Source organism: Rousettus aegyptiacus, unplaced genomic scaffold (assembly GCF_014176215.1).
Source record: "Rousettus aegyptiacus isolate mRouAeg1 unplaced genomic scaffold, mRouAeg1.p scaffold_m13_p_9, whole genome shotgun sequence".
Classification (NCBI taxonomy): domain Eukaryota; kingdom Metazoa; phylum Chordata; class Mammalia; order Chiroptera; family Pteropodidae; genus Rousettus; species Rousettus aegyptiacus.
Window position 1 is genome coordinate 97797105 of NW_023416312.1, and position 27139 is coordinate 97824243.

General features: G+C 49.9%; 1 long non-coding RNA gene across 1 annotated transcript in view; it reads left to right on the top strand.

The window, feature by feature from the left end:
* Positions 1 to 19682, top strand: part of LOC107499481 — a 171334-nt gene extending 151652 nt beyond the window's left edge. Inside the window, exons 13-14 of the long non-coding RNA XR_004952801.1 lie at positions 11734 to 13050; positions 19511 to 19682. This is a non-coding gene — a long non-coding RNA (uncharacterized LOC107499481). The remainder of the gene's footprint in view (positions 1 to 11733; positions 13051 to 19510) is intronic.
* The last annotated feature ends 7457 nt before the right edge of the window (positions 19683 to 27139 follow it).

A 27139-nucleotide genomic window follows, 5' to 3' on the forward strand; every position in this document is an offset into this window, starting at 1 on the left:
CGCCCTGGCACAGGTGAAATGAAGCTTGGGCTCCATCCATGAGCCAGGCAGCTGAGACAAGAGGCATGTGGAGGGCCAGCGATCTGTTCAGCCTCATAGCCCTTCACACCTGCCTGGACCAGGACAGAGCTCCTGACACCCTTTGAACTAGTTCTGTTCTCTTGTTCTCTTCCTTGTTTCCAATAACCCCCTTCTCTGTCCTGCTGTGCCCTGACCATCTCCCCAAAGGAGCACTTTCCAGCTCCTTCAGCTCTGTAGCCCTGCTGGACCTTGCCTGTCATATGCCTACCCTAAAAAATATTCCTGTTGGGACCAGCTGGTATGACCCAGCTGTCTCTAAGGTTTGTGACACAGGTGCTCCCAGGACAGGTCTGGGTCTGTATGACCATGGCATCTTTAGGGTGGAGCCTTTGGGCATACACGGGCCTCCTTTACCTCTGTCCATGCAACCCAGCCATGGGGCAGGCTTAGCAATGATGAAGCACCGCCTTCCCACCCCTGCCATCCTGGTCACTTCTTGACCCAGAAACCTTCCTATTGGCAATGCTGGTCAGAATCTGGCCCCATCACTCCTGTGCGCTGGCTGCCAAGAAGCGCAGAGCCAAGCGTATTTTGGTCTTAGTGATCTCACCTTTGGGTCTCAGCAAAATGACCCCTCCTTTCTCTGAAGGTTTATGACTTCTCTCTCAAAGGTTTAGTTCCACTGCCCTCTGTAATCTGTGTTTTCATTGTAAGACACCTTCGATATTTAGAAATATGTATAAGATAGTAGCTTTCTTACTGCAACCCGGGTTAAAAAAAAAAGAGGTGGTTCCAGGTCTGGGATTGATTCCTGGCTCTACCCTTGACTAGGTATATAAAGCCAAGCAGATCGCTGTACCTCCCCAAGCCTCAATTTTCTGATCTATCAAATGGACTAATATCTTGCTCTTCCCACTCTAAAAGGCTCTTGTGGAGCCCGATAAGATTTTAAGAAGTAATAGCTGACACTTTTATAGTCTGTAGTGTGTGCCAAGCACTGTTCTAAATACATTATATGTATTATTTCATTGAATTCACAACAACCCTAAGAGACAGGTTCTGTTATCATCCCCGTTTTGCAGAAGAAGAAAATGAGGGTCAGAGAGATTAAAAGACTTGCCCCAGCTGATGCAATGACTGTAAGTTTCCAACTCAAGGGGTCTGGCTCCTGATTACCTGCTCTCACCCACTGCACATCCTGCCTCACAGTACAAGTGAAAATTCAAGAGATGATGAAAGGTTCAGTAAATAAGGAATGATCCTGCCTATATTTTCATTTATTCTGGGACTCAGCTTCCCCATCCCCAAAATGTAAAGGCCAGCCACAGTGTCCCTTTGGCCTCTTCTTTCTCTGCCAAGCTCTCAGTCTTTGTGTGTCTTGGGGAATATACAAAACAGATATACAGATGTGTTATTTATTGTATTTCTGAAATGATCTTATTTGTTACTGGGGTGAAGTGATGCTCATATTAGAAGTTGGCATGCTTTTTTTTTCATTTTTGGCAGCATGATTTGATCATGAGACAAAAATCACAAAATAACTTGGCGCCAACTAGAACATTCTAGATTTGAGGCCCATTCCCCAGTGCCCTATCAAAAGTCTTGGCCCTCCTAGCCCATAAGCATGTGTTGCTACCAGAAAATAAGAGCTTGTGCCATCTCGATATTAATACCAAGCCTCTTGAGGATACCAACTCCTGCAGGCTTGCTTCAGGAGGCCAGTGCTGGCCTGCAAAAACCATTCAACCAGACAGGACTGTGCAGGGCAAGAAATCCCTAGAAGAGCCTGTCTTTAGTAGTGCCTGGGAGGAGGGCTCTTTTTTAAAAAGTTGGCCTTTTTAGAGAAAGGAATGACATTAAAGGCCTTTGAGGTTCATCCTCAGTATCTTCTAGAGCCCGAAGCCCTTCCAGGCTCCCTGGTGCCAGCTCTCCTCACCATCTACAGGCTGCTGTATACTCACTTGCCCAGGCTCTTAAGCCCTCCTAGGTCACTGGCACATAGGACAGCATGCTGTCAGGTGGCCCTCTCGGTCAGGAAGCCCTGGGGCACATCATCAGCCTGCCACGCAGGAAGTCAGAACCCTGTACGCAGAGGTTTTGGTGCTAAACACTAGCAGAGAGCTTCCAATGGGAGACAGAGCAGGAAGGGAGGCCGAGTCCAGCCATGGGACCCGATTCTTGAACTTACTCCTTGCTCCCCTGACTGCCTGACCTTGGACACCTGGTTCTGGTCCACCCGTGTCTCTCCAGTGCCAGGGCCCAGTATGCTGGCATGCCACTCTGCCTCTCCCTATCCCTGTGCTTCCGAGGAATAGGGCCCCACAGTTACCTCCTCCCAAGGTAGGTTATAAGGAGGCTCCACAGCAGGTAGAACTACAGAGAGCCTCAGTTCACCCCCAGGATAGTGGCCCAGCTCCAGTGCAGGAGCCATATGCCTATGATCCTCTATGATGCGGTCACTTGCAAAGACTTTACTAGACCATGAATTTCATAAGAGGAACCCTGAAGTAAAAGTGAGAGCTGCAACACAGTTTCCTTTGGTGCTCACGGATGTGGGTGACTGGTAGCCCCACAGTTCACTGGTGCCGCTTCTCTACCAAAGGATGCTCTACCGTGCCAGCGTCCTCCTGGGCTGAGTACGCAGCCACAAAAGGAGGCTTCTCTTGGCTCCTCTTCCCTGGGAGTTTTGCAGAGCCGTGAATTCCCAGGGCTTCTCCCCAAGTGGCCTGGCAAAATCAGCCGTTCTAACATCCTCCTGATTTTTCACTGTCTGTATTCTTCCAACACAATTCGGACCTCATTAGTCCTTTGCTCAAATCAGTCCATGGCTCCCGTACCTTAGAGGATGTAGTCCACAGCCAGGTGCGACCTCTGAAGCCTTCTGTAATCTGTGTTGAGACAGTGGGCCCGCCCCCCTCTTCCATGACTTAATCTACTCCCTAGGGCCAGCCTCCCCTCTTTGCCCTACCCTGGCCCAAGCAGCCCTTCTCTTTTCAGTTCTGAGGCAGTGTACCCTTCTTTCATGCTTATAAGAAACTGTCTTTTGCAGCAAGACCCTAGTGTATCCAGGTATGGACCACCCACAACTCTGAAAACCAAATCAAAATATGATCATGACTCAAGAGGTTATCAAGGCCTCTTGACAAGGATTTTGCCTGTCCACCCCATGGAAAAGCAGACCACAGCTCTTTTTTTTTTAAGCCAAAAATATTTTTGAAGTGATCAACTCAAATCACTTGCTGGTGTTTAGGAATTTGAGAAGAAATAAAGATGAGACTTGATCATTGAGGCATGACAGTCCAGAGCTGGTGTCTGCAGAGACTTGGTGGGGGAGGTACAGGAGAGAAGTCATGCTTCTGTGGAAAGTCGGTGATTCACAGAGCACGTGTTCAGCCAGGTGGAACCCTCTGGTCCTGTGGGGTGAACAGCTGCCTGCTCAGGGGCTGTTGGCAGGTTTCTGATGCAGAGAGGATGCCGAGCTGTCTAGCAGCCTCCATTTGTAGGACCTCCCATTCTTCAAAGGAAGGGTAGTGGGGATAGGAGCATAAGGTGGCATGGGAGATGGGAGAAGGCCAGGGAGGAACCAAATGGGTAAATGGGCAAAACCAACTAGTCATAGCTCACTGTCTCAATAGTCTTGGATACTGCAAAAAGATAAAAGATTCTTTTAGCAGTTTCAGCTTGGGATAAAGCGTATCAGACCTGACTTTGAATGTACAATAGCCTTTTCTATTTTCCTCGTTCCATCCGCCCTCTATGAGCACACGCACACGCTCCACCCCCATCTCACACCCACTTTCAGAACGAGATCTGTTTCACTGAGGGTGAAGGGTACATGGTACCTCTGTATTACTTCTTACAACCACATGCGAATCTACAATTAACTCAAAATAAGAAGCTTAATTTTCAAACAGAGAGGTGAAAAGAAGTAGTTTTCTGGCTGGGGGCACCTCAGGCCAATCCCTTCCTTCTCTGGGACTCAGTTTCCTTCTTTGTAAAATGGGATCACGGAAGTAGCCAATCTCTGAGAGCCCTTCCAAGTCCGCCATGCCAGAATACTGACCACTGAGGACCTAGGAGGGCCCTGGGCAGCAGTTCTTCTGGGAGTAGTGTCTCCACAGAGGAGAAGACGCAGCACAGCTGCCCGAGTCACCCAGCCTGTCAGTGCAGGGGCCGAGTTTGAGGGTATAACCTTGGTATGCTTATTAAAAGCAGATAATCAACATTGGTACAATACTACCAACTAAACTATAGACCTGAGGATTATGGTTTTATTTTTGCTGTTTTATGCATGAGGAAACTGAGGCTCAGAATAGTGAAGTGACTTTACCTCTGGAGTAATTAGTTACAGGCCCCCAATGGGGAGGAGTCATGCCACAGGTGTTTTCTCCTGGAGCTTGTCCTCATTTCATCCCTGGTGACACAAGGCAGCCTAGAAAGGTGGGAGGTGAGCAGGCGGACACAGTGAAGGGTGAGGATAGTGCTTTCCAGCACCAGAGCTGTCCCGTGGCCACACTGGAGGCCAGGGCTTCACCTCAGGGGCGAGCTACCTGGTCCCTACCCACTGTGTGTGCGTGCTGCCAGTAGCCTCAGTGCAGCAAGCTCACTTCCTGTCTTTCCCACAAAGATTGTTTAGTCTGGTGTCTTCCTTTCACCTTGGAGGGTGGCTACTGGGAGTTGATTTATCTGGGAAAATATGTTCAACCTGGCCAGGTCTATTGGAAGTGGCAGAGCGTGCGCTTTTTAAGCCCTCTGTTGAAGGAGGAAAATAGAGCAGGCTTATGTTCCTTGTCACAACGAAGTTTTCTTTTAAAGCAGAGACCCCACCATGTGACTATTGATTTTGCAGTAGAGCTGGAGCTGGCTTTTAACAAGGCTCTCTGAGACTGCCCTGTCTTTGCAGTGGCATGTAGAGTGGCCGAGAGATGCTGAGTGTACCTGAGGGAAGGTACCCGAGCACCAGGCTGCTCAGAGGACCGCCCCCAAAGAGATCATCTTCCCTTCTGCCCTGAGAGTAGACAGATGGGAGCCCCACCAGTACTCGGACCACCATGCGATGGCTCATAGGAAGCAGAGGGCACCCTACTGCCCTCAGAGGCCCCAAGTCTGAGGTGGAGGGCAGGGGACTAGGTACTCACTCCTTGCCGGCAGCCTGTGGGACCTGGACAGGTGGGACGATGCAGGCTGGCTTTTCACCAAGGACCCTTTCCTCTGCAAAGTCAAAATAGCTAATAACAAGGTGACGCCCCCCCCCAACCACCACCAAAAAAAAAAAAACCAGCAGACTCCCCACAGGCCAGCATGATGTCATCCATCGCTAGGTGGCATCCACACATTCGGGCTATTTTTGTAATCCACAGTAAAAGCCCCTGCATTAGTCATGCCATGCATAGAAATCTGTCTATTTCACTCCTGAATCCTCACCTATGAATGCGACAAATGAAAGGTGGCCCTGGAGAGAACTCCTGAATTGATCTTCTGCAGTGGGTGGGGCTGGGGCTCTGGCTCAACACTCCCCCAGTGCCTGGCTTACTCACTGGCTCCCTCATCCGTTTCAGCAGCATATTCTGTCCCCCAGTTTGTACCAGGAACTGGGGGCAAGTGTTGCGCTCCATCCTTAAGGAGTCCACCATCCATGGGATTCAGGCCTTAAAATAGTCTTAGTGTACCATGCTGAGTACTGGGGTGAGACAGGGGTCCCAAAGAGGGCTGGCTCACGCAGCCTGAGGAAGGTGACTTCCGGAAGAATTGGAGCTTTGCCAGATCAAGAGGCTGTGTGTGCCTGTGTTTGGGAAGGATGGGGAGGGGGTTGATGAGAGTCGAATGGGACTGGATCGGCATGTATATGTGGCGGAGGGGGGATCTCTTCAGTCACACCTTACAGTCAGATTGCAGGCCGTGTCCTGACTGGCATCTAGAGTTATAATGAGGTATGTATATAATTCGGATGCACTGATTGCACTAGAATTGACAATTAAGAAAGAAGAAATCACCAACCCTAGCTCAAGAGCCATCTTCTCTAACACTTTGAGGCAAGAAGATCATCAAACATGGCTTAAGGTGCATTTAGAGTGAGGCCGGTAGAATTGTACATACTTTCCTATCCCTGCTCGGTTGGTGGGCCTGCCTGAGGGGGTATAGTCTGGCCTCTGCCTGCTGGGAGCAGTCTGCCTGGTTTGCTCAACAACCTGATGTTAATTGGGGCCTTTGGGTGTGACACTCCCAACCTTAACTTTGCCAACTGCCTGCTGCGCCTGAGTGTGAGCCAAGTGTGAGCCGGAGCCCTGGGTGGTCTTTGAAGTGAGCACATGACCTGGAGAGGTGACTCCTTTCAGCTTCATTGATGTGATTACCAGGAAGGGTGGACCAAATACAGCAACTTGACCGTGAGAGCAAGTCCCATAAGCTTAGAGTACTCATCCTAGATTTGCCTGCAGTTAGAGCAAGCAGAAAGCTCCAGGTAGGAGCCATTGCTTAACTAATCAATCATATAAGTATAAAGGGGCCAGTATGGTGCTACCTTCATGTTTCTGGTGGACAAGGAGCACTCAGTTGGGGCTGTCGATCTCTGGAGATAGTCAGAAAACGTGTGTTAAACTGACCTGAATCCCTTAGCCTCAGAAGGCCCACTTATAGAATATGGGTAGGGGATGGTTGGGTTTGATGGATTCCAAGCCTTCGATGGTCTATGACTAGAGCTATGTTTACAAAGGACATGCCCTTACCTTGGAGTGTCTTCTGCCTGGTCAGGTAAGTAAGAGCTCAGTTACAGGCCCAAGGACCCAAGGCCCAGGCCTTGGAGTCAGTGTTGACAGAGGAGCTGGGCCTCCTGCTTTCTCTTCCTCTGCCTCCTCTTGCATTGTCTTTCACAGCCATGTAGCTAACGCTGTAATAGAATGATTTCCACAGCTTAGAAGGAGAGTGAGAACTGTGCATCCAAACGCCTGAATGTTCTATTTTTATGTCAGCGAAGCTTTCCGTAGAATGCCACAGGGGAGCCCTGGGGGCCTCGTAAACCCCACGAGAGAGATGAGTGAGTGCTTGGAAAGATCCAGACTTCTGCGCATGGTTAGGCATCTTGCCTAAAAGCACACACTCACGTGTGTGTGTACACGTGCGCGCATACGTGCATGTGCGTGTGTCCATACCCAGCTGGGGCCCAGGATTAGTGCACCTGTAGATGAAGATGCTAAAGCTGTGCTGCGTGTGTTGCAGTCACATTAAGGTTGCATTTTCACCTGAGAATTAGACACTCTTTTGGAGAACATCCCTCGAGGAAGGGCCCCCTGTTCAGTGTGGGAAATGCAATGGGTGCTGCGGTGTGCAGTGATGCTCAGCAAGTTGCTTCTGTTCTCAATGCCACAGTTTCTCCAGCTGTAAAGTAGTGGAGGATGAATAATGTCTAAGGCCCTACAGCCAGGCCGATCTCGGAGTCCATATTTAAGTTCATTACTCATCTTTCCCCTGCCCCTTGTCTGCACGTGTCCCACCCCCCACCCTCCACCCCCGAGAGCCCCGATCCCCCAACCCCGCCCTCAGGAAGTTACATACAACTCCATTTCCAGAAACACCTTCCCAGGCACCAGGCCCCAGGCCCCAGGCCTTCTCCAGAGGAGAGTCGCAGCTTGCAGTCTTGGGGGCTCAGCAAAACATGACCTGGTCCAAAGGTGCAGCTTCTAATCACTGCTCACTATAGCCTAGGGCGGGTCTTTAAAACAGAAATCCCTATAGCAGACCACTTCCTCTTTCCGGCTGGAGGGCCTGCTACCACCCCCTGTCCAGAGATCACCGCTGGGAGCTGTTTTTGAAAACAGCTGAATTGTCACTAAATAAGGCAAAAGTGGCGCTCTCTGTGCTGACTGCCTGCAGAATGAAACCTTCAAAAAAAACCTGCTACCAGAAGGTTCAGCTAAGACATTTAGTGCTGATGACTCACTTTCTCAAATCCAGAGTTTCTTTATTCCTTTCCAGGTAAAACGTTCACAGCTTTTGAATGACTTAATGACCGCCAGGCTCTGGGAGAAAGGAGCAGGTCCTCTGTAGTAGCCACTGTGTGGGTCTTGCCCGGGGCCCAGCAGACAGCGCAGTTAGCGGGCACACATTGTGCCTTTACACACCCCAGGAACAGGAGTGACAAAGGTCCAGAGACAGAAACCTCCTTGCTAGGAAGGCTTGCCCACGAGCCAAGGTGACAATTCTGCAGGCAGCACCTGGGCCCCTTTTTCTGGAGGGCATTTGCTCATCTCTGAGCTCCAATTGACAAATCTGTAGCTTCTTGGAATAATCTCCAAGATGCTGCCACAGCACTCCCTATCCACTCCTGTGTCCTATGTGAGCTGGGACCAGTAACATTTACTCCCTAAGGAAGCTGACCTGGTACCAACGACATGGCAGACCCCATCCCCTGCATTACTTCATTTAATCCTCATCGCACAGTGAAGGATGGGAGATAATCATTCCCCTCTTACAGATGAGAAACTGAGACAGCTGTTCAGCGACGGAGCCAGAGTTTGAGTCCCAATCTGTGGGGTTCCCCTCGCAGGAATTCTGCTCCCCTTGCCTCTTGGCTAGCCTTGGTGGGGACTGTCCTAGGAGCCTGAATAGCCTCCTCCTGTTCCTTGTTCTGATTTTCCCAAGCTTGTCGAGGTCTCGTTCTTCACAGCACCTATCTGGGCTCCTTACACGGGGGGTGAGGTGGGCACCAGGCAGCATCTCAATAGTGAGTCCTTGCAGTTCTGCCAAACATCCAGTGCTGAGGGCAAGGCTGGGAGCCTGGCCAGCCTCCAGCAGCACGGGCTTAAGAAGGGGACAGGCAGGTGTGTGGTGGTGGAGGGGTAGGCAGAGGAGATTCAAGGTCAGACAGTGTGGAGGAGGGAACCAACCCCAAGGAACGACAGTGAGGAGGGAGAAGATAGGGCCCAGAGGAGATACTTGGAGGAAGCAGAATGCAGAGCTTGGAAATAATTTGCTGTGGAAGCAATGTGAGAGATGTCTGAGGTGACTCCCGGCTTTCTGGCTCAGGCTGTTGAGTGGCTTGTGCTGCCGTTTTGTAAGAAAGGGAACCCAGAAGAAGTCATGTTGGGAGCTGAGGCTGAATACAGTGGGTTCGATTTTGGAAAGTTTGTAAGAGTTTGAGGTGCTAGTAAAGCACCCAGATGGATGTGCCCATTGGGCAGTTGTGTATCCATGACTAAGGCTCAAGGCAGAGGGGAGGTCTAGCCTGGAGATGTTCATTTGGAGGTCACTGACTTCTAGGCTGTCCAGTCTCGTGGCTCCTAGCCACATGTTACTATTTCAGTTTAAACTAATTTTAATTTTAAAAAACTGAGTACAGAGTTTATGTTTGGGATGATGAAAAAGTTATGGAAATAGATGGTGATGGTTGCACAACACTGAGTATAATTGATGTCAGCGAATTGTACACAATAATGGCTCAAATGGTGAATTTTATACATGTTTCACGACTTTAAAATAGAAAATAAAGATTAATTACAATTAAAAATTCAGGTGCTCACTCACCTAGCCATATATGCAGTATCTTGATATGTACATGGGACTCATGGCAGCTATAGTGGGCAGTGCAGATATGGACCATTCCCATCATTATAGAAATTTCCACCAGACAGCACCAGTGTAGAGAGTAACCGGGGCCCTGGGGGTTGCTGGGGTTCCTGGGGAGTGTGGAGTGGGAGGGGAGTAGAAGGGAAGAGAGCTGTGGCGGCCCTGTGAGAAGCTCAGCCTCTGAGGTCAGGACAGCAGAAGAGGAGAATGCAACAGGGACCAGGGCTACAATTGATGGTGGACAGCTCTGCAGCATGCTAAGGGGCCCAGGAGACGGCAACCCACCACAGTCCAGAAAATATATGTGACGTGCTGTTTCCTCAAAAGAGTTCGTGCTTTCCTACCCCCCAGGCCTTTATTCATGGAGTGCCTTCTGCCAGGAACACTCCTATTGCCGCCCTCCAATCCCTGTAACCTCTGTCCAAATAGTTCCCAGGGCGTAGGGCCCCACACAGCTCCTCTCTGTGTGGCTATGAACCCAGAATCTCCCAACCAGAGAGAAACAGAACCAGGCACTGGTGGTTTTTCAGATTTATTAGGAAGACGTTTTACAGATTAAGACCTGCAGAAGGCTTTGTACAAGCAAATCAGCTCTGTACCTTCGTGTATGTGGGGGACTCTGTCCGAATCTAGGAATGCCAGGCTTCTGGAACCCAGTCTAGAGGACCTGCAGACTGGGGTCAGGCATGAGACTCAGAGAGAGAGGAAGGGGCTGAAATGGGGCTAGGGGACAGTCCAGCAGGCAGTGATAGAGAAGAGTGTAGCACAGCAAACTCATGCTGACTGGGAGGGCTGGGTCCAGCCCTGGGCAAGGCTGTACACCTTGGCAATGCCCTTCCAGCTGCCTGTGCACAGAGATGGAAGGGGCCAGGACTGGAGGATGGCCCAGCCGCACTGTGTGTAGGTGCATCCCGTGCTTGCGTTTGGTGCTCAGCATTGGTGAGGAACTGCCAGAGCCTCCCCCCCATCCCAACAGAGGCATGTTCAGTCATACTCATTCAAGCTGTGTTTCTTGTCAGCGCTGTGGTGGGCATGGAGGCAGGCTGGTCTTGCACATGGACCTCTGCTGTGCTAGATGCAGCCTGTGCCCCTGGCGGAGGCCTCGATAAGCCCACATCCAGATCCTTGCTGAGCTGGGCTCAAAGTAAACATGGGCTGAGCCTCCAGCTAGTGTCCCGGTTCAGGTGGAATGAGCCATCATCCCCTTGGAGCAGCTCTTTCTGCTTCCCTTATCCAGTCTGCAGTTCCTTGAGGAGCTCCACTTGGTATGGATACAGAGTGAGTCTCCTCAAATATCCCCAGTTGAGTTAAGTGCAGTGGCCACTTCTGAGCTTATCCAGGTGCTGGCCATAGAGGCAGGTGATGCTGGCAGGGAAAGCCTGGGGTCATCAGTGAACAGTTGGAGTCCATGTGTAAAGTGTTGCTCCATGCCAATTCAGCCTGGAGCCACACTCCACATAGACACAAGCTGCATATCCACCAGCAGCCCTGGCTCATCCATATACTGCCTGTCAGTAGGTACAGAGGGGCTTTCTGTGCCAATCCAGGTGGCAGTGCCCAGTGAGGCTGTACACGCTATAGATGTGGGTTGTGTCTTCACGGGATAGCCTGGTGCGTTTACGCGGGCAGGGGCTTGGCCTGATTGCAGTTCCTTGGGAAGCCTCATTTTCTGAAGAATCCGTATGGCATTGCATAGATGCTGCTCGATTCTCTTCAGACACAATGTCATTCTGAGTAGGCATAGCCTCGTTCTCTGCAGGCACAACTTTTCTTGAGACGGATGCAACTTCATCCCAGGCAGACACCGTCTCATCCTGGGTAGATGCAGCCTCGTCCGAGGAACGTGCCACCTTCTCTTGGGCAGCCATGGGCTGGTTCTGTGCAGACTCAGCCTGTGCCTCCCCACAGAGCTCTGGCTTCTGTAGACGCACCTTTTTTCTGCTTGCAGAGCAGATGTCCACCCAGCTGACATCTTCTTGTGGAGTGTCACACTATACAGATGGACCTGGAGTTCATTGCAGACACACTGTGTTCCTGGGGACAGAGCCACGTCCTTCGTGGCAGTGGCCTACCTCAGCCTGCTGAGGCTCATCTTGTGCGCATGTCATCTGCGCCTCCTCACTGAGCCTCCTTGTGTGCATGTGTCTGCAGCACCTTGTGAAGCTTCGCTCGGTGCTGACCCAGCCGGCACCACCATGTAGAGCTGTGCACCACGGAGAGTCCCGGGAGGTCCTGAAGAGCCGCATTCGCAGGTGCTGCAACCTCCGCCTCCGGGCACCGCCTCGTTCCCGGATGGACCAGCCATCAGTGCTCTGCAGAGCTGTGGTCCACGCAGTGGCAGTCGGCGTCACCCGGAGGAGCCACAGTCCCTGGTGTTGGTGCTGCCTGTGTCTCCAGGTTGCGTACTGTTCTGGGTTCGTTCTGTCTGCCTCTCCTGGCAGATCTTGGCTCTGTGTAGATGCAGTCTGCATCCGCCTGCCGGGCCGGGCTCCATGTACACGCAGCCTGTATCTCTTTGCAGAATCTTGTCTTGTGGAGACACAGCCCTCATTTCCTTGGGGAGTCTTCTCCTGCGTGGACACCATCTGCATCTCCTCGGAGAGCCTGGCTCCATATAGATGCAGCCTGCGTCTCCTGGCAGAGTCTCATATCATGTAGATGCAGCCCTCACCCCCGCGTGGGGGCTCAGTCTGTGTAGACACAGTCTTGTGTAGTGGGGCTACCTGTGGATCGCGGCTGCTTCTGGTCGACTGCCTGGCATGCCGTTCCAGGTCACTCAGGTGGCCTGGTCCCTGCAGCTCAGGTCCCACCCCGCCAGGCTGCTCTCTTTTCTGTGACATCTGCTCAGGCAGCTGTGGGCTCAGTGCAGTGCTGGGACCCCAGTCCCTGCTTAGGGCCTCTGCCTCCTTGTAGCCCAGGCCGGTGGTAACCCAGCTCGCCCGCATCTCTGCTCTGTCTGACTAGGTCTCAGACACTGGCCTTCCAAGGCCACCAAGGGTGCAAGAATGGCGGGGGAGGCAGGGGGAGGAAAGTGGGCAGCTGAGAGGAACAGGGAACACTGAGAGAGGCAGGAGGCTGGCAAGGAGGAGACAGATTAGAGGAGCAGGAGCTGGGGAGAGGGATGAGGGGAAGGAGAGCTGGGAGTAGAGCCAGCTGCCAGCCAGGGTAGCCGAGAATGCAGCCTTGGATGAAAAGGGTGTCTTTATACAATAAGAAAGGAGGTGGGAAAAATCCCCCATGACTCCCTGATTGGCTCCAGCCCTGGTCCGAATGAAGCCTGGAGAGTTCCGTGTGAGCGACGCCAATTTCCCAGCCTGCCTACTTCCAGGAGGGATTTCAGGCAGCCCTGGAGAGGTGTCCCGGTAGGTGCCATCTAAACAGCAGCCCTGTCCAGGTCAGCTGGAAGCCACTGACTCCAGAGGGAGGACTGTGCAGAGACCAGAGAAGGTGGTAGCTGTGATTAATCAGGTAAGAGTGCCAGGGGGCTGTAACCACAGGCATTCAGAACCCACAGCACATGGAGCTGCAGTGTATCAGGGACCCAGTCCATATTATCCTCGGGCTAAGTTTCCAGAGGTTCCTAAGACCTCCCAATAAATTGTCCCAGGCCCTAACTGTGGTATGTTCCCCACACTCATCTGCTGCTGTTACCCATCAACACATATACCAATCTGTTTTTGGCTCAGTGTCCCCATGGGTGCCCTGTCTGTGTGCAAAGCAAGAAGATACTCCGTCCTCATTTGGGCGAATCTTGGCAGTGGCCAGCTTTCTCTTGTGTTGTATGATGATTTATGTCACTCACTCAATAGAATTGACCCTTGCCAATAGTATTCAGATCTTTGGGACCAGAACAAGCTTCTCCAGGGCAAAGCGAATCAGGTAGACTGTCCTCAAGGGCTCAGGAAAGTGAGCAACTTTCCCTGACTAATGCTGCCTGAATTCCAAAAGCTCAGAACTAGTCCAACCTTCTCATTCTTCAGGTGGGGAAACTGAGGCCCAGGAGTTCGTGCCTTCAGTCCCCAGCAGGGCTAGCTTCAAGTCACTTGACTCCCACCCAGTCTTATCTTCTCTCCAGCCCACCCGTCTGCCCACCCTTTGGGGATGTGGCTGAGAGGGCCAGCCTTTCTCAGCTTACCACTCGCAAAATAATGTTGACAAGAACTCAGATTTCAGAGCAGGGTAAGTGTGGCAGTGATAGGTGGCTCAATGGTGGCCTCTCTAGCTTCATGGGAGTCAGCCCATACTGCAAGGCTCAGAGCCAACAGCTGCAGGCCTCACAGGCCTGGATCCACTTGCCGATGACAGTGGAGGCAGATTTACCCTAGGGAGCCCTGAACCATTGGAATGGACTCCAGTAGCAGAGCAGGTTTCTTTCCTTTGATAAAGAAAGGGGTTTTGTGGGAGTGGCCATGGGGAGCTATGCAGCACATATAAAAGCACCTCTCAAGTTTGTGCATCTAAGACCTTTCCCGGGTACCTTGGGAACTTCCACCGGTTGTCCAAGTGCCCTTTAATCTAGCTGAGTGCAGAACTGGAGGACCGGAGTGTCCTTTGGGGCTGGAAGTGAGATACAGCTCCAGCAGAAAAGCTTAATGTAAGCTTATTTGCTCTTCCAAAGCCCAACCAGCCTGTGCACAGAAAGCCACCAAGCAAAGACAAAGACCCCTAGGGCTCTGGGCAAAGAGTGCTGCCATGATCTTGCCATCTCTGGAGAAGAGGGCATTATGGCCCTTCACCCAGACAGCCTGAAGGAAGAACCAAGCTGCGGTGGTGGCTCCTGAGCTACGTGCAAGGCATGTGAGCCAAGAAGCACAGTATCAGTATTTTCATCAGTGTCATTGTTGTCAACATTGCAGTCTCCTTAATGACTACCTGCCATTGCATGCCTCCTGTGTACCGAGAATGATTCTCACAACTACTCTTTGAGATGGGTATTATACTTAACTCCATTTTATAGATGAGGAAAGCAAGTCTTAGGTAAATTTACTCACCAGTGTCTCATGGTTGGTAAGCAAGTGGCAATGAGGCGAATAAGACCTGGCTCTTGTTCTCAAGATATTTTCAGTCACATCTAGGGACAGAATGTACAGAACTAGAATCAATGCTTCCTCCCAAGGGTTGATAAGGACTCCACTTACTGAGTATCTACTATGCTCCAGGAACTTTATGTGCATTTTCCCCTTTAATCCTCATAAGAGCCCTATGAAGATTCTACTATTATGTCCATTTTAAGGGTCAGGAAAACTAGACTTTTAGAAGTGACTTTACCAAGGTATCACAGCTAATAAGAGCAGAGCTGGGATTCAAACCACTAAACCAGTGGTTCTCAAACTATTTGATCTCAGACCCTTTTGTGCTCTGAAAACGTATTGAGGAGAAATCCTCAGAGACAGAGAGTAGATTAGTGTTTGCTAGAGACTAGGGGGAAGACAAAGTGGAGTGACTTCTTCAAGGGTATCGTGTTTCCTTTTGGGGTGAAGAAAATAATCTGGAGCTTGTTAGAAGTGATAGTTGCACAGTATTGTGAATGTACAAATTCCAATAAATTCTATGATTCAAAATGGTTAATTTTATGCCATGTGAATTTCACCTCCGAAAAAAAGAAGCAGAATAGAATGAGATAAATCAGCAACAACAACAAAGTTGTCGAGAATCCCAGAGCTTTTCTCTATGTGAGTTATATCTCTTCTGTATTAGCAACAAAATTGTTAAAATATTTACTTCTCTGTTAATAGTGAAATTAAAATAATAGTAAACTCATTTTACATGTATAAATAATATTTTGATGAAAATAACTATAAAAAAAACTTTTGTTTTTCCCAAATGAAAACTTGTATTGAAGAGTTGCATCATTTTACACGTCTTTCAAATTTTCCCAGTATCTGGCTTGATAGAAGACAGTTAAATTCTTACATCCAATTCTCTGTTCAGTTTCGATATCTCATGGTCAAAATGTATGAAAGAAATCCAGGCTCACACTGATATGCAATTGGAAGAGGGAGGGATGTTTTAATAGAGTTTTCATATAATTGTGGATATTCTTTTTTGGTATGACCCCAAAACTTGACCATTATCATTTCTTACAGATTAAGTGCAATGTAGAATATTTACCAGTGAACTTTTCATACTCAGTTCCATTAAACTCCAAGGATTCTTATCCTTTGGGTCTTTCTCTCATTTGTGGTTTGGTAACATCATACATTTGGTCAGTTGGACAATATGGATGCCCTGATTTATGCATAGCTTCCATACGTTGACACATTTCATTCTACAATATCAAAAAAATCATGTTTGTTCCTACAGCCACCCATCTCATTGGAAAAAAGTCTTTAAGTATTGGGAAGCTGTCAGGCTCACAGTGGTAGATCCAAGCTTTTCAAAATTCTAATTTTTGCTTTAAAGCTGAAATTTTATCATTGGCAAAAATTACTGTCAGTTGTTTTCCCTGAAGTAATGGGCTCACTTCATTCATTTATGAGAAAATGCCTGCCAAATACCCAAATCTGAGTAACATTAGTCATTCCTTCAAGTAAATATGATGTTCTATGAGAAATCAGCCAGTTCAGCTCAGAACTCAAATAATCGCATGAGTGCTTTGCCTTGAGTCAACCATCGCACTGTGGTTTCCGGCACAAGTGCTTTAGGCAGATTTCCCATTTTGTCACATGGAATTTTTGAAATATAGATACTTCATAAAGTTAATTATTACTGTTTCGCTAACGACATTCTTAAGCGAGGCTGGCTTTTTATTTTTAACTGCAAGTGCACGGTGGTGGAGAATCCAATAACAACTAGTAGATTTGGTGCCACCGCCCTGATTCATGCCCAGGCATCTGCTGTTTTACCCACCACTGCTTTTGCATTATCAGTGCCAATGTCGACTCAGTGGAAAAGGCAAAAAAACATTTTAGTGTTATTGCGGAAAGAGTTTTGACCTCGCAGATCTTCTAAAAGGATCTTGGGAACCTCCAGGGGTCTTACTCTGAGAAAAGCTGCTTAAGGCTATAGATACATCTGCTCATGCCACCTCCCTTAATCATGACCTTTGATGGGTTCCTATCACCTACAGAATCAGGCTGACCTCAGCCTATGCTGTTGGCCCAGGACAAAGTGGGTTATTCACCATGGTTCAAGTATGTCCTTCCATGCCCTCGCCAATGCTCTCCCCTGCACTGGGAATGCCCTCATCATCATCTCTGGCCACTGAAATACTTATTCTCCAAAGCCCAGGTGAACCTCTGCCTCTTCCAGGAAGGCTTCCTAGGTTTTTAAATGAAAAAAAATATTATGTTTTTCTATGAACTTCCTGAGCCCACTCTCAGAACATTTCCTCCAGCACGTAGCAGGCTGGGTATTATATTAGAAGGAGGTGTTTCCTCATCTGTGAGCTCCCCAACGGCACCAAGTCTTTCCTCTCCACTTCCCCGCAGTTCGGCCTTGTTTATTACTGGGGTAGGGGTCACTTGTTGAATTGTACCAGATTGCAAGTATTTAGCTCCAATGCCCAGAATGTAAAACTGGAAAATGCCATATGGCTGCAGCTGTAAATGCTCAAAGCTCATGGAGCATATTTTGCCTTTTTTGAGTCCCCAAGGAACATCACCATTGTGTGGATATTTGTCCATGTTTCTTAAAAGTGATCTTATTTCACAGATAGGGAAAAGGGGTTATACTTCTGGACTACTCCAACCCCAGGAATTTTAGCACCTAGGGCTGGAAGAATCCTTGAGAGGAAGAAAGTCTCCCTGACACCAGGCTGTACTGAAGATGCTGTTTCTTACCCGCCCTCCGCCACCGCCACCATTTTTCAGATGACACAGTTCCTGCCCCTGCAGGAAGGTTGGGTCCTGAGCATAGAAAGAACCTGAGGCCCACATTCTCTGCTCTCAATTTCCTTCAATGGCTTGCAATTCCACCAAGATCATGGTAATGGTTTTTGCTGATCATCCAACACTGCCCTCAGGAGCCCAACCCGACCTGTGCTGGAAGACTTTATCTCATTTAAAGCTTGTCTTAGAACCTTGCAGAATCACATTTGATGCCCGCGGAGATGGACTTGTTTGTTTGAAAGGCCGATTTAATTTTGATGCCTTTGGCCTCAATAGTTGTTTCCTGATTTCCAGGAATTGCTCTCAATTTAGCTGTTGCCAGTTCACAGCTCTGCGCACCAGCCCTTTGTCTGCCTGCTGTGTTCTAACTTCTCTCTCCTCAATGATCACATTGGTTTGCAGGGGCATGGAGTAGGGAGAAGGAGAGACCTGCACATGTGTGGCTAAGTTGGAGGACAGGACCTTGGCAATGGAGACCAAGGGACTCTGAACCAAATCCCAGAGAACACATAGGGCAAGACACGGAGATGGGCAAGAATAGTCTCACCACTCAGTATGAGTTGTTACCACAGTGGAGTGGCCAGATTTGCAATCAGGGCTTTGGGCTGTATCAACAGAGGCAATGTATTCTGAACAAGGGAGGTGAGTGTGCTGCTCTCTTCTGCAATTTAGTGTGTAAGGCATAGGCTCTGGAACCAGATCGTCTGATAAGATTTTTGAGTCTGTGACTTTGGCAAATTCCTTAATCCCTGTGAGACTCAGATGGTCTTTTTCATCTTTTCAATGAGTACAATAACAGAAACTACTTCAAAGTGCTGTTAGGAGGATTCAGTGAGATGCTAGATGTCAAGTGGTTGGCAGTGTGTGGTGTGTTCAGTTCCCCTCTGCTCCGCTCCGGCCGGATGCCAGCCAGACATTCTGGCTGGTTCTAGGCCTTACACTGAGAAAGACTCTGATAAACTAGGACATATCTAGTGGAAGGAAGGGAGGTGAGGGGCAGAATAAGTGCCATTTGCCCAGTGAGAAAGAAGTCATCTCCTGATAGAGCTGGCAGATTCCTCGAGGACTGGGATGAGGGTGACACAAGTGACTAAGATGCAGGTCCTGGTGTAATGGGGGAAGAAGACTTCCAAAGAAGTCAGTCACACTAGTATAGAAGTTATAGGAGAATGGGAGCGTCAGATGGCAGCCAGGACCAGGGGGCACTGGAGTGCAACTTGTTCTAGCCCTACCCCAAGCTATAAACTCCAAAGGCTTCCTGCTCTGGCTTGGCATACTGTGAGGCATACAGGCTATTCCTAGAGACCCACGAGCCACAGCCCAGTCAAGGGCATCCCTGTTGGTATTTCAGAGGAGATACTACCAGTGTGTTTCCTCTTGGTGCCATGGCAGCTCGAGTCTGGCAGGTCCTAGCTGATTGGTAGCCATACTGAAAACAATGGGCTACTGTGGTCTTCTAGGCAGCCATGGGCACCTGGCTGGGAGACCACCCTGAGGTACTTACTCTAGCCCTCTTTCTGTCCAGCTGAGGGGCCCGAGGCCTGTGAAGAGCAAGGCCTCCTAATGTCACACCAAGATGTAGGAGTAGAGACACCACCTCAAAGTCCAGCCATGCCTTGTACCCAGGGCCCCTGCGGGTTTGTTTGCCTTGCAAATGCTTATGCCCTCTAAATGAATTGGGTCCGGCCCTGAGTGCAGCAAGCTTATCCAGGCAATAGTAGCCTGGGGACTAGGTGATAGGTCCCTGCTCTGTCCCATACTTGCCAGGGGATCTTGAGGCAAGACAGCCTCCTCCCCTGAGGTCTCAGCTACTTCAATTATGAAAGGAGAAGGTGGCAGTGGTCTCCTTGATAGCAGCTCTGCCCTGATGTCCAGGCTTCCAGGAATTCAGTGACCTGTGATCCATTGATAGGGATGGACATAGTGGAATGAATAGCGACCCACAAAAATGATATGTCCAAGCTCTAACCTCCAGATCCTGTGAACATGATATTGTGGAAAAAGGCTCTTTGCAGATATAATGAAGTAAAATATCTTGGGATGATGTCATCCTAGATTATCCTGGTAGACCCTAAATTCAATGATGAGTGTCTCTACAGAGATAGAAGAAGAGAAAGACACAGAGCAGAAGAAAAGGCCATATGAAAAAGGAGCAAGAGATTAGAGTGATGCAGCCACGAGCTAAGGAACGCCAAGGATGCTGGCAACCACCAGAAGCTGGACAAGCCAAGAAGAAATATTCCAGGATTTCAAACTTCTGGTCTGCAGAACTATGAGACAATAAATTTCTGTTCTTTTAAGTCACACGGTTTGTCGTAACTTGTTATAGCAATACTAGGACACTCACATGGTGGGCCATGCTGCTCCCAAGACCTAGAGCCCATAGGCTGTCCCAAGGGCCCAGACCCTGCCAGGTGGCACCCAAGGAGCTCCTGGAAGCTGGCTGTGCCTGGCTGGGCAAAGCCTCTCTGCCCTTCACTTAAGGCTGAGGCAATATGGCAGGCTTGGTCCCCTGTCAGGCCTGCTCAGTGCCCATGAGCTCCTGGCTCCAGGTCAAATGCCACTCTAGCTCATTGCCAATGGCTGGCAGGAGCCTGTGCTCACACCTCCAGGCTTATACCTCTAACTCCTGGCTCCTGCTTTGATTTGCCACAGTTCCAGCCCAAGGTGTAGTGGTAGCAAAGAGACGCCATCCAGGGATCCTTGCCTGGGCCCTCTGCTGTCCTCTTTGCCTAAAAGCAGCTGCCAAGTGTATGGCAGTGAATACCTAGAAGGTAGGACCAGACCCTGGCTTCGAGAGCCACAGGCTGCTGATGTCCTTATGTACCCTGCGCTGGGAAGAAAGACAGTGACTGCAATGCCACGGGCAGCAGGTGGCAAGCCAGAGCTACCAGAGCCTGGGGCTCCTGGACTGCCTTTGTACCAGCTCAGTTCTGAAAGCGACAGCTCTGATCCCTGTGGGACAAGTCACGCTGGTGCTAGAATTCCGTTTCAGAGCCTACCCATAACAAAACCACTGGCATTTGGTGGTGTACCCAGGTGGTCAGGAAAAGCAAATCCACAGAAGTTTCCCTTGATCTTCAGAGTGAGCTCTCCCCAGCTCTTCCCATGCACTTTTGAAATTCTGATTATATTATTAACAGCTCTTAATTGCTCTTTATTCCTAAGCCTTCAGAGGCTCCTGCAGGGGCTGAGACGGCAGAAGGGTGTGTGATGGGAGGTTATTCTCTGTGCTAGAAGAATGATGTCCAGCATCGTATCACCCCGACTTAGGACCAGGTAAAAACCACATGTTCATTAACTTTACCAGTTCCTTTTGCGTTACCAGTTCATTCTAGGAAGTATTTTCATTTACTCAAGAGTGGAGCGAAAAGGAAGCCAAAGCCACCTTTTGGAATTCTCAGGCTAGCTACCTATGCCCTTTTTGGAGTGCTCAGGGATCACATGTGCCAGTTCCCTGGAGAGCTGACAAAATTGCCCAGAACAGCAGTCCCCAACCTTTCTGACACCAGGGACTAGTGATCCTATGAGAATCTAACACCTAATGATCTGAGGCAGTGATGCCAGCTCTGGGGAGAGGCTGCAGATACAGATGAAACTTTGGCCACTCATGTCCTGCTGTGCGGCCCGGTTCTTAACAGGCCACTGACCAGTACTGTGAATCTGGGCTCCTTGCCTTCAATTGGGCCTGTCAGCCAGCAGAGTGCAGCTGCTTTCAAACAGGGACACCTGTCCCAGGCCGCTCAGTTAAGAGTGGGGCCCGAGTGTGAGGACTCAAAGGGGGGGCCCCAGCTGCTACTTCTCCTTGAAGACAAGGCCACATTTTTCTGCCTTACATGTGATTGCTCTTGTATCAATTTTCTAAATATCTTTGCCACATAACGAGAGCCTAGAGTTCAAAGGGAGCTCTGAAAGGAGCTTTTTGTCTGCTGATTTTAGACTCTTATGAGTCACAAGCAGTAATGAGCTTCCCTCCACCAACCCAGAGGCACATCAAGCTAGGCAAGGCACTGGGGAAGGTAGATTCCACCCAGAAGTGTGTTGAGTACAGTCTGCTGATGTCAGAGCAGGCAGAGATGTGGCAAGACTCTGGAGGTCAAAGTCCAAGTTTCAGGCTGGGGTGCAGGGCAGGGTGCAGGGGAGCTCTCTGCAGCTCCCTGCCTTCCACAGAAGCCAAAGAAGCCATACTTGGGCAGTGTTAAGAGTTGGCCTACTGTATGAGATTCCCTTGGGCCCAGATCAAGCTGCTACTGTAAAACATTTACAAGTAACTACTCTCATCTGGCTCTGCTGTTGACACATAAGGACACTGAGGGCAAGAGAGGAAAAGAACCTTGCCCGGGGTTGCCCTGCTGGTGGCAGATAGCTGGGAGGGGACACAGCCTTCAATACCACAAGTCGGTAACCTGTCTAGACCATGCAGGTGTGGCCTGCACCAGGCTTGGGTCCATGTGGGGTGGGGAGGCTGTGGGTGCAGGTTGGATTTTTGTACGCAGCTATGGGTTCCCCAAGAGTGTTCACATTTCCTGTGCATGGTGGTGGCTGCTACATGCCAGTGCTGCCAACACACTTCACTCACATGTCCACTGTATTAGGGAGAGAGACAGAGACAGAAAGATTTAGTTTAAGTAATCAGCTCATGCTATTGTCAGGGCTGGCACATCTGAAATCAACAGGCAGGCCAGCAGGCTACAGATCCAGGCAGGAGTTTTTGCATGCTCTCAAGTCCAAAGGCTGGAAACTCAAATACAGACTGAGAGCAGAATTCCTTCTCTGGGAAACCTCAGTCTTTGCTCTTAAGGCCTTCAACTGATTGGATGAGACCCACCCATGTTTTGGAGGATAATCTGCTTTATTCAAAGTCTAATGGTTGTATATGTTAATCATATCTACCAAATACCTTCACAAAAATATCTAGATTGATGTTTGACCAAACAACTGGGCACCATGACCTGGCCAAGCTGACAAATAAAATTAGCCGTCACATCCATAGTCTCCTCTGCACCAGCCCAGGGAAGCAACTGTTGGTTCTGAGCCCAGTAAGTTGTACGCCGTGGCAGAGAAAGGAGCAGGGGCTGACAGCACAGGGAGAGCTGAGGAGTGGAAGGTCAGCTGGTAGAGTGTGTGCCCCAGGCGACTGTGAGGCTCAATGAGAGGGTGTGCCCTCGAGGGAGTTGGAGGAAGAAGCAGGTGCTCCCGTGTCCAGGATACAGGGCCTATTGGAAGTGGCTCCTGCAGGAGTTCTCGGTGGCAAGTCATGGGGAAGGGGTCCCAAAGACTGAATTTTCCTGAGAAAGGGGAGCCATGGAAAATTCTGACATGAGACAACTTGGCACTCATTTAGTTTAGAGAGATTCTCTCCAGATGTTCAGGGGCCCTGCAGGCAAGGGTCTGGAGCCCCTGCTTTCCCTGGGTGTGTGTGTCATAAATCAGAGAGAAGAGCAGAAGGTGCTGCAGGGTGCAGGCCTGCTGGTAAAGGCAGAGGAAGTGGCCTTGACCAGGAACTGGATAGCCGGAGGCCCTCTGGCAGCTACACCCTGCCTCTGCACCTCCTACGGCTGCCCTTGGTCTAATATTCTGGCCTCTACCCAGAGAGCAGCACCCCATGAGGTGGGCTAGAGAGGGTAAAATCTCTGTTGCATCTTAGGCTTGTGGGTCCAGAGCTGGTCCCAAGTCAGCCTTCCTCTCCGGAGATACCCATCCTTGCATCTCCACCCTCCACACACACCCAGTACATGATGGCCACACCCTTGGATTCCAGCCCACAACTCAACCTTCCATCAAGAGGAGGGAGCAGTGTCTACCAGCTGCACGGCCCCTGAGAGCAAGCCAAGGCCAGGCAGATGCAGATTACTTAGTATAGGGAACTGAGCTTTGTGCAAATGTCCCCCCCCCACACACACATGCTATCAGCCTTGTCACTCCTTCCATGGGTCCCCTTCTTCTGACTCTCCCTTATCTTCTGTCCCAAGCAACAAAGCTCTCTTGGGTATTCTCTCATTGTCTGTGTGTCCCTTGGGCCCAAATGAGAACAGCTCTCTGAAAAGCTGCTCTGGCAGCCTCGCCCCTGTGCCCAGGGATGCATGTTCCTCCAGCCCTTCCTGGTGGCTCAACTTAGTGGAATTCTCTTCCGCAGGGGGCATGCAGTTTAGCTTTGGCTACCAATTCCTCAGGTCTAGTGGGGTTTCTTTTCTGCTAGGAAGAACAAGAAGAGTGCTACAGTCTTCAGATGAGATGCCGAGTGCCCACACTTTCTGCAAACAAAGCCTCTCATTTAAGGTCATTGCAATGCTAGGAAAGAGATGAATTGTGTCCTCATTTCACAGAGGAGCAGATTGAGCCTCGGACAGGGTGAACAGCTTGCCCAAGGCGGTGCAGGGGTTAGAGATGGGCTGGGAATCCAGAGCCCACCACTCAGTACCTCAGGGTTGTGCTAGCGCCTCCTCTGGGTGAAAAGCCTAGCCAAGAATGGGCCTCTTTCCAGCCCTACAAAGAAATCAGCAGATGAGTGAGCGGGCTTGCTGGAAACCTCAGCTCTGGCTTCAAGCAGTTAGGGCTTCCCCAAATAGGGAGGTGATGTCTTTGAGTGCATACTGCTAAACGGGGGACACCCAAGGAAAAGAGACTGAGTTGAGGGGCAGGGGGTGCCCCAATTCCTGGACCCTCCCCAGTACTGTAGCCTTAATCTCCCAAAGCTCTTCTACCAGTGTCCCCTGATCCGAAGCCTGTCATGCCTCAAGATCTAGCCTGGGCTCCTTAGCTGCTCAAGCACCATCCACCACCGCAATCCCCACCACCTCAACGCCCCAGGTCCTACAGGATGTTGCTGTGACCACCTCGCTCACCTCTTATTCTAGAACTTTCCCTTTCCTTGCACAGTGCTACACCCGCCAGGCTTCTCATACTTCCCTACACCTCCCACCCTCACCCTCCCAACCCAGGGCCATAAGCCGCCACCTCCTCCCCAGTACATATCCCAGTGTATTGCTCAAATCCCAGCAGCCTCCCCACCTCCCCCGGCTTTCCTGATGTGCTTATCAGAGGAATTTTGCTATTTCCCCTTGGCTGCCCAACACCCTTGCTTTGCATCTCCATATTCCATCCCTTGTCACAGAGTGTGTGGCTTAAAGGGGAAGTGCGGCAGGTAGCAGTCTGTCCACCCTAGAAAACTAGATTTGTTTTTGGGCAGAGACCAACTTGACCTGGATCAGCACACCCCACTGCTAGGTACTCCCAGGGCTTGGCCAGAGTAGGTGCTTAAGGAAGAGAAAGTAAGTTGGCCCTTGCTTCAGGAAACTTCTTGGAACTTGCCTAGCGAATACTGCAATGGACAGACATTCTAGAATCCTTGAACCAAAAGTCTGGGGCAGTGGACAGGGCCCTGAAAGCAGCTCTGTGCAGTCTTTAAGCCAGGTCGAACATCAGGCACACCGGAGCTGCTAATTAAAATTCAAATTTCCTGGGCCCAATGCCAGAGCTACTAAATCAGCATCTCTGGGGTGGGGAATAGCAAGCTGCATTTTAAAAGGACTCCACAGGTGTTTGTGATGTATTCCACAGATTGAGAAGGCCAGAGCTACAGCTCGCAGGGCGAGTCATCACACACTGGGACCGGAACTATGGCTCTTGGCTCCCACGGTGAGGCTCTTTTCCCTATGTCATCAAGCCCTGCCTGCTGTCAAGGCTGAGGAGCTACATCCATGAGTCACTTGCTGACAACAGCCATCCTGCATCAAGGGCATGAGTCATAACAGACCCCAGCTGACAGTAGTCAACTCCAAAGATGTCAACAGGAAACGTTTGGGGATGCCTCATCTGTGCTGCTGCCCAAGACAGAATGGCCTGGGCCCATTGGGCAGGGGTGCCCATCTCTTGGCATGAAGACTGCATGTCCTTCGGTCCTTCAGTCCAGCCTTCTGTCTGCTGCTTCCGACCCAAACATATTATTTATCCAGCAGTCAGCTAGGAGCTGGAGCCATGACGGTGACATGCTATCAGGAAACTGCAAGGAACAGGAAAGCCATCCCTTGGATGAGGAGCAATGAGAGATGGTGCACGAAGGCCTCTCAGCCTGGTCTGGTGGATAGGTGAACAGATTGAGGAGGAAAAGGAAGTAGCCCAGAGGGGTGGGGCCAGGGGAAGAGGGCAGAGGGAGCTCTGTGTGTGCAGCCTCTGTGACACGTGAGAAAGAGGGAAGCTGATGTGGCTGGTGCCCAGAACAGAAGTGCAGGACCAGAGAGGCATGCAGTGGGGTGCAGGGACACTGCAAGAAGGGAAGGAGTGGTCCTTTGAGGCCCCGATAGGGATACTTTATCTTAAGAACAATTGGAAGGGCCAAGAAACATGAAAAGATGCTCAACATCACTAGTCGTTGGAGAAATGCAGATCAAAACCACAATGAGATACCACCTTACACCCACTATGATTTAAAAAAATAATAATAGAAAGTAAGTATTGATGGAAAAGTAGAGAAATTGGCATGCTCATGCATCGCTGGTGGGAAAATAAAATGGGGCAGCCACTGTGGAAGACAGTTTAATGGGTCCTCAAAAAGTTAGACAGAGTCACCATATGACCCAGCAATTCCATTCCTGGATGCATACCAAAGAGAATGGAAAACAGGTGTTCAAACAACTAATGTTCATAGCAGCATTATTCATAGCGGCCAAAAAAGTAGAAGCAACCCAAATGTTCATCGACTGGTGAATGGATAAGTAAAATGCATTACGTCCATATGATAGAACATCATTCAGCCTTAAAAAAGAATAAAGTACAGATAGATGCTACCATGTGGATGAACTGTGAAAGTATCAAGGAAGAAGCCAGGCACAGAAGACTACAAAGTGTATGATTCCAATTAGATGAAATATCCAGAATAGGGAAATCCATCGAGACAGAAAGCAGATCAGTAGTTGCCAGGGGCAGGAGGAAGCAGGATGGGGAGTGAATGGTTGATGACATGGGGTCTCTTTTCAGGGTGATGAAATGTTCTGAAATTAGACAGTGGCGGTCGTTGCATAACTTCATTAATAGAAGTAATGCTATTAAATCGTACGCTTGAAAACATTAACTGGCAAATTTCATCATACACACGCACACACACACACACACACATATTCGCCTCAACTTTAAGGAGTTTGGGGAGAACAATGGGAAGGCCAGTCGAGGATCGGAAATAGTAGATGAAAGAGTGGGCCGAAGGACATACAGGCTTCCTGCCAGTTCTGAGCATTTCAGTGTCTGTGGCCCTCTCTACTTTCTGACACTCTGGGCTCTCGGAGCCTTCTTTTCTGTACCATTGGCCTGGCCATGGATTTGTCTCACTGCTGGGCGTCAAGGAGAGATTATGTAGGAAGCTCTGTCACATAGTAGGTGTGTAGCCCATGGCAGCTCCCTTCCCTGGGAGGGCCATCACACAGGGAAAGGGTGGCTCCGACAGGTGGAGTGATCCGCTGAGTTCCACGCAACTAAGTGACTAAGTCAGAATTCCGGAATCACATTGCCTGGCTTCTTATCTCACTGCCTGGCTCCTTCGACCCTCAGAGATGCCATTTTCTCGTGTGTAAAATGCAGCTGCTGACAACGGTCTTGCCTTTCTTCTAGTCCTTCTGTACCTCCAGGCTCACCAGACTGAGCCACTAGGCCCAGGGATCTGTCTGCTCCGGAGCTAGGAAGCTCTTTTCTGTTAGGAATAAGCCCTGACGTGGTCACTCCCATTGGGAAGATGG